This window comes from Dermacentor albipictus, chromosome 1 (assembly GCF_038994185.2).
Source record: "Dermacentor albipictus isolate Rhodes 1998 colony chromosome 1, USDA_Dalb.pri_finalv2, whole genome shotgun sequence".
Classification (NCBI taxonomy): Eukaryota; Metazoa; Arthropoda; class Arachnida; order Ixodida; family Ixodidae; genus Dermacentor; species Dermacentor albipictus.
In genome coordinates, this window is record NC_091821.1 from 54,869,246 (window position 1) to 54,876,851 (window position 7,606).

General features: G+C 45.9%; 1 pseudogene; it reads right to left on the reverse strand.

The window, feature by feature from the left end:
* Positions 1-396: 396 nt before the first annotated feature.
* Positions 397-1,032, reverse strand: LOC135899326 (uncharacterized; annotated as a pseudogene).
* Between the last annotated feature and the right edge of the window lie 6,574 nt (positions 1,033-7,606).

The following is a 7,606-nucleotide window of genomic DNA, read 5'->3' on the forward strand; positions in this document are numbered from 1 at the left end:
AGGTTAATTCTCACTTCCATACGATTGCAGATGTGTCGTCAAGAAAACTGTCTATTGGTTTCTTTGTTTGTTTGTTTGTTTGACAGCAAGTATGCGAGGTCCCACTTAAACAGCGTCCTCATTTTGTTTATATTTATTATTCAGATACCCTAAAGGCCCTTATGGGCATTACATAGGGGGGGGGGGGGGGGTTAACAACAGGATATTTCAAACACAATTAGGGGGAGGAAGGCAATATAGAACAACGTGGTAAAGATCACCGAATACAACAAGAAAATATAAAAAGAAAAAAAAGGAGAGAATTGCATACATTGGTGAAAAAAAAAAACAACAACAACACTCCGTACAAAGCATGTAGATACACTTACAATGCGTCAAAGGCATAAAATTCTGCTTTTACCCAACATGCATAAAACTGCGCTTCAAATTACATACAAATGAGTCATGATCACGTATAGAAGCAATTTCTTTTGGCAGCTTATTCCAGTGATGAATAGCTAGAAAGAGCGGTGATTGTCGCAGGAGATTCGTACGCGCAAACATGGGACGCACTTTGAAGGGATGGTCGAGGCGGGCGAAAATCTTTTGTGGGGGTTTGATATGGGATGCTGTAAAGGATGACGGGGTATGATACAATCTGTGGAAGTGGGAAAGTAGTGCTAACAGTCGTCGTGTTTCTAGAGACGGTAATTAGAGGGACTCTTTGATAGCCGTGATGCTGGATGTTCTAGAGTATGTTTTAGTGATGAAGCGTGCTGCTTTATTTTGTAAAGATTCCAGCTTGTTTATTAGGTAAGTCTGATTTGGATTCCATATTATGGAAGCGTATTCAATCTTTGAGCGAACTAGAGCTGTGTAAGCTAATAATTTAGTTGACTGATTTGCTAAATACAAATTTCGCCTAATGAATCCAAGTGTTTTATTTGCTTTCGAAATTATTTCATCAATGTGATCATTCCATGTAAGGTTAGAAGTTAAATGGACTCCCAAATATTTTAATGCAGACACATTGTCTATACATATGCTGTTCATAAAATATGAACTTAAGTGAACGTTACTGGCTCTGGTAAATGTCATTGTTTTTGTTTTAGAAACATTAATTTCCATTTGCCATTGCTCGCACCAAAGTGAAATTTTGTTTAGGTCGGCCTGTAAAATATTAGTGTCTTCAGAGGTGATAATTTGTCTGTAAAGAACGCAGTCATCTGCAAACAATCGAACTGTTGAGGTCAGGTTGTTACTGATGTCATTAATGTAAATTAAGAATAAGATTGGGCCAAGTACGGATCCCTGAGGAACGCCAGATTTAACTTGTGCTAAAGCGGAAAAGTGATCATTTACGGAAACAAATTGGTAGCGATTGGTTAAAAAACTTGAGATCCAATTAACAATTTTACCATGTATGTTAAGCCGGCTAAGTTTCATTACTAAGCGAGAATGGGGAACTTTGTCGAATGCTTTCTTGAAGTCAATAAATATGGCATCGATTTTTATGGAATCGTGAACAGCTTGATGAAGATCAGTTATAAGTTCAAAAAGCTGTGTTTCACAAGAGCGTCCTTTCTGAAAACCATGTTGATTGTTAGAAAAAAAGTTATGTTCAGATAAATATTTCATAACTGCGGAAGATTTGATATGCTCAAGTAATTTACATGGAATACTAGTCAAGGATATAGGTCTATAGTTTGAGGGCACTGATCGGTCACCTGATTTGTAAATGGGAGTGATACGACCGACCTTCCAGTCATCTGGTACAATTCCTGTATCTATTGATTGCTGGAAAAGGGCGGCTAATACGGGAGATATTATAGGTTTAGTCATTTTAAGCATCTTTGTGCAGATGCCGTCTGGACCTGGCGCTGAGTTATTCGAAAGTCGATCGATGGCCGATTCTATTCCCTCTGGTGTAATTATGAGATCATTCATAGATGAGTTAATTGAAGGAAACGTAAGGTCAGGTGGAATTGGATTTTCGTTTGTGAATACAGAGCTGAAAAACGAGTTTAATTTAGTCGCAGCTTCAGATGGTAAGAGTAGCACACCGTTATTAACGATTGGTATAGTGGATTGGGAAGAGTGCTTAGGGTTAATTACTTTCCAAAACTTTTTCGGATTGTTCATTATCATGCTGACGATGTCACCGTTAAAAAACTTGTCTTTAGATTCTTCAATTTCAGCTTTACATTTATTTGATTGTTCTCGGTATCGCTGCCAATCACCATCCGAGTGGTATTGCTGATATTAATCACCATCCGAGTGGTATCATTGCTGATATTAAGTGTTTTAAATCAAGGGGCATGCACGGAAGTAATATAAGCTTTTACAGCATGATGGAGCCTATAAAAATATCCTCTTACTTGCCGAAGTGCTCCTGCGCCGGCTCACGCAAACCACAAAGCATCTTCAAGATGACTTGACCTTTTCGAGGTCACTGCGGGACACTGGCCAAACACGTCCATAATCAGCTGCGCGCGGCGTGTTTGGCCATATAATGCAAAGACCGCCTACCATAGATCAGTTTTACGTGCCTCAACTTCACGGATGGTTGTGTGGCTACTTCGGGCGCCCACTTCATTACAGCAGTGCTGGTGGCTGTTACGGTGCACAAGGATGCTTGATGCTTCCCTGATGCGCCATTGTCATCACAAGAGTTCTTTCCGTGTCCTGCGGCGGGAGAATACCATTTCGTGGACACTTGAGCCTTCTTTGAAAACTTATACACCTGGTAGTTGTTCTTCAAGTGAATGTTATGGCACCATTACTTAAGTATAGGCGTTGAGGGTATCAAGTGAACGTCCGTCCTTGATATTCTGCCTTTTGTTTCTTTTCTTTTTCAGTACGGAGGCAACCATGTGCAGCGTCGTGACAATGTCGTCACAAACAACAGCAAAACTTCTGCGGATGTTTTTTTCTCGTAACGACACGCGCAAAAAGAAGAAAAGACACGTGCTTCACGCGTGTCAATTGTCGGAGTGTATCTGGTACGCAACAATAGCCGTCTCGTTCTTGGCAAAGTTAAAATGGAACACAAAAGATCCACGCTGCGCACGCTGTTTCTCCCATCATATACCGCGGCTGCTTGAATGCGCTTCAACTAAACACAGGTTATCCATCTTGCAGGTCACGAAGTGAGTTTCTGCGCTGTCATTGCAACAATGTTCCTGTTTTTCCACGCCGCACACATCAGCTCTGTCTCTTCCGTGTTTCCCAAAGTAAAGTTATTTGAATAATCTCTCCTCGCACAAAAATCGAGATCTCCCAGGTAGCATCCAGATGGCGCAGAGCTGCAATGACATTCTCCTTCGCGGTCCTCTATTGAACCACCGGTAAGGTCTTACGGCGCAAAAGCACGCACGTTGGCCTTGGCATAGTGAATGCATTGGCACGTTTCTTGCCGTGGCGCAAGAACCCATACCAGCTGAAGAAAATAATCTTTGTTTCTCTCTCTCTCGCTTTATTTTTTTTTTGAGTTAATAGGCCTTACGTGTCAGACTTGAAAGGTATTGAAACTAAAGATTTCTTATTTTGGTTATGTCATGCGGGCTGCCAGTTCAATGGAACGTAAATTAGTGCTATAGCTATAGAGGAAAGTAAGGGAAAGTGAGCTCGCCAGCGCACGAGATGGTTAAATGGGATTCTACAGGCCACAGTGAAGCGTCTCAGTGGGCTTAAAGAACTTGTGTGCAGCAGATGTCACTGGCGTTCGTATATTCATAGTGTCACCAGGAGTCGACATCGACTCGACGATACACAACAACAACCAGAGGCCGCCCGTGCCAGACGAGTCATACATTTTGTACCAACGCCGCAAGTCCCCTTCCATGTCTCCGTGTGGGCTTCTGCGTCCGATCGACATTCCTACAGAGCCTTTTTTTTTTCGTGTGAAGCTCGATCTATTTAGCTCTTTCCCGACGTCAACTACCGGAAACAAATTGGTTGCCGTAGCGACCGATTATGCCACCCGCTACGCCGTTACACGAGCGCTGCCCTCCTGCTGTGCCACGAACGTCGCAGATTTCCTTCTGCACAATGCTACACTTGCGCCGTGGCGCTCCTCGGCAGCTACTCACCGATCGCGGGCGATACTTCTTGTCAAAAGTCAGCGATGACATCATTCGCTCATTCTCTACTGCGCACCAAGTCGCCACTGCTTGCCACACCCAGACAAACGGCTTTACCGAACGCCTCTACAGAACACTCACCGACATACTTGCCATGTACGTCTCCGCAGACCACCGCGACTGGGACGTCGTTTTGTCGTATGTCACTTTTGCATATAACTCGTCCCGCCATGACACCGCTGGTTAGTCGCCGTTTAGTTACTGTTTGGCCGTTATCATGTTTTGCCTCTGCGCACCGTACTTCCCATTGCACTGCAACTACCGAGCACTTATACTCGCAATGCGATTTCCTTGGCTGCCCAAGCTCGTCAGATTGCGCATGTCCACCCCGCTGCTTTACAGACTTACCAAAAGTCCTGCGGCGACAAGCATCCATAGGAACGTCGAGTTTTTGCCTGGTTCTCTCGGGCACCTGTGGTCGCCGTCTCGTCGTGTATGGCCTGTCATGATGATGACAAAATGTATTTATTAAGGGATGGCGCGAAGGCCTATAATGGGGAATAGGATAAAAAACTCTCATCGCATTATGCAGGTTTCTACATTATCCGACGACAGCTTGCCAATGTCACGTATCAGATTGCTGCTGCAGCCCCGGCTGCATCGTCGATTCAACCAAAAACGGATGTTCTTCAGAAGTAGCAGAAGCTTGATGTGGGTGAGTTGGTTATGCATACTTGATGAAATGAGCGCTGCGAAGACGCGGACGAAAGAACACATGTACGACAGACAAGGCGCCTTGTCTGTCGTACATGTGTTCTTTCGTCCGCGTCTTCGCAGCGCTCATTTCATCAAGGATGTTCTTCACGTTGCTCGTTTGAAGACCTATGTTCGTGTTGGTCACGTTAATTCCGCCCGTGGAAAAGACTAGCGCCTACTTCCGCCTTGTAACAATATTTTAGGAACATACTCTCTGTTCCTGTGAATCTGACAAATATGAGAACCTTTCGGTCAGGACTCGGCCGAGAGTATCCATGTTCGTCTTTCGTGTAATAGTCCACAGCTGTATCGATTTACACCCGGCTCAGACGTCTTCTTTCACATGAATACAGGCCCGTTATATCCAGAAACATTCTCTCACATTAGTGCAGTCTACTACTGGCAATTAACGCTGCCACCGTCTTGCTGTCCCGGCGATCGGTATAGAGGCTCTCTGGGCTCAGACGCCCCCCGGCGCCGCCCACTAAGGATGTGGTTATACGTAAGGTTCCGAGTTTTGCGGGTCCTGGTGCTTATACCATATTCTAGGCTTCTCGTGCCAACGTCGAGGATTTATAGTATACCACACACTCTGATTATAAAAGTTTACAAAATTTCAGGTGAATGATGCTGACGCACATATGAAAGTATCATGACACTTCTCCACCGTTAAACTCTCTCCTTCACCTTGGGATCTGTAGCATGCTCAGTGATATCGTTGTCAGCTTCATCGATGTGAAAGAATTCTGCGCCATGGTTATCACCTTTGTTTCTGGTAGATAGGCACATAGTGGGTGACATCGGTGAAGTCTACAACATTAACGAAAGGATGGCAGTCATTGTACTAGCTAGAAAAAAAAAATTCACCAACGATTACGATACTCCCTAATGCGTAATTTGAGCGCAACTGTGTATGTGTTTTCATTTCGCGATATATGGGCTGACGCGGGCAATGTGTCTCGCGCGGCACATTGCAAACGGAGCGAAGTGTGGTGCGACTGTCTCGGTAATCGGGAGATCGCAAGAGGCAGCGCGTGGGTGGCGCGTGGGCGCGATTCCCAGCAGCCATCGCAGACAGACCTCCGCTCACGCAGCGCTTTGTTTCCTATATGATATCAGTGGACGCGCTGACCGCATGCCTTATCGATGGCGTCATCGGTGAATAGACGACGGCGCACTACTCTGGCGCCATCTCGTAGCGGTTATCGCCGCAAAGCCCGTCTTGCGTGGCACTGCGCTTTTCTTCTCACGCTTTCGCCATACCCTCCTGCTCCGCTTTCCTCCTCGCACTCTCATCGCTATCGCAATCTTTAATCCCCGCTGTGCTTTGCGTTCGTTCTTTCATCATTCGCTGTGCTCGTTCGCTCGGTTACGCCGAGGGACGACGACGACGACGTGAAATGCAGGAACGTACGCCTAAGAGCTGTGCTCTAAAAATTAGATGAATAAGTTAAAGCTGGTGCAAGTGTATGCGTCTACGTGCAGTCATGATGATGAAGAAGTAGAAAGATTTATGTAGACATGGCATTAGTAGTGAGGAATCTCAAGATTCAACATACTGTATAGTGATGACCGACTTCAGTGCTGAAGGGGAGAAAAGACAGTATAGAGGCCAGTCAACTGGGAACTATGGAATCTGTTCTCGAAATAGCAGATAAGATTTGGTGGTAGATTTCGCGGAAAAAAATCGACTGCGTATGAGGAATACGTTCTTCCGGAGGAGCAGTAATCGGAAGTGGATATGGGAAAAGCGCAATCTGGGATACAAGAAATTCCGCCCATTCACAGGTGCTCTCCAACTATTGCAGAGCGAGGGAACTTTTGCCTGCTGCATTTCCACCATGTGCCCGTTCACTCCACGGCTTAAGCAACCTGGCCACCACCAGGCTGTCCTGGGGTCACCCTATCGATGCCAAGTTTCCATTGTGCAGGTTGCAGATGAGTTGGGCGCGGCAGAGGGCAGTGATCTACGATTAGTAAGGTCCAGGATTGCTCTCTATTTTAACAGAGAAAGGAGAAAATTGAACGGAAAAAGGCATTCCTACCTGGTCGGAGTTAGGGGAAAAGCGGAGGAACTGAGGCTAGCGGTCGAGAGTGCTGTACTGAAGCTCCTGGACGGGGGCGTTGGAAGAATAAGCGGGAGCGACATATTGGCGCGATGTAGGCGTTTGTAGCTTGAAGGGTGCTATACTGTCCCATCCCCTCGGGGCACTGCATGCACACAGCTACACAGCAGGAACGCGGGTTGACATTGTAGACATTGTAGACTTGGAACAAGATGTACGGTTAAGTTGCTAGCATAAACGGGGAGATTTCATCAGCAATATTAATGCTCTGTTAAAGTGGCAGTGGAACGTGCACTACCCAGAACAGACACGTAGCATCGATTAGACGCCAGTTGCAGAAAATAAATGAAAGTTTCTTGTGTAAGAAGGGATGAGAAATTAAAGATTACCGGGGTTTTACGTGCCAAAACCACTTTCTGATCGTGAGGCACGCCGTAGTGGGAAGGGGGGGGGGGGGGGTACTCCGGAAATTTCGACCACCTGTGGTTCTTAAACGCGCACCTAAATCTAAGGTAGACGAGTGTTTTCGCCCCGATCGACATGCGGCCGCCGTGGCCGGGATTCGATCCCGCGACCTCGTGCTCAGCAGCCGAACACCATAGCCACTGAGCAACTACGGCGGCTAACAAGCATTGAGGTTAGAAGGGCTTTGCAGGACATTTCCAGGGGAAAAAAGCGGCAGGAGACGACGCAGTGACAGTCTGCCTGAAAAAAATCTGGCGT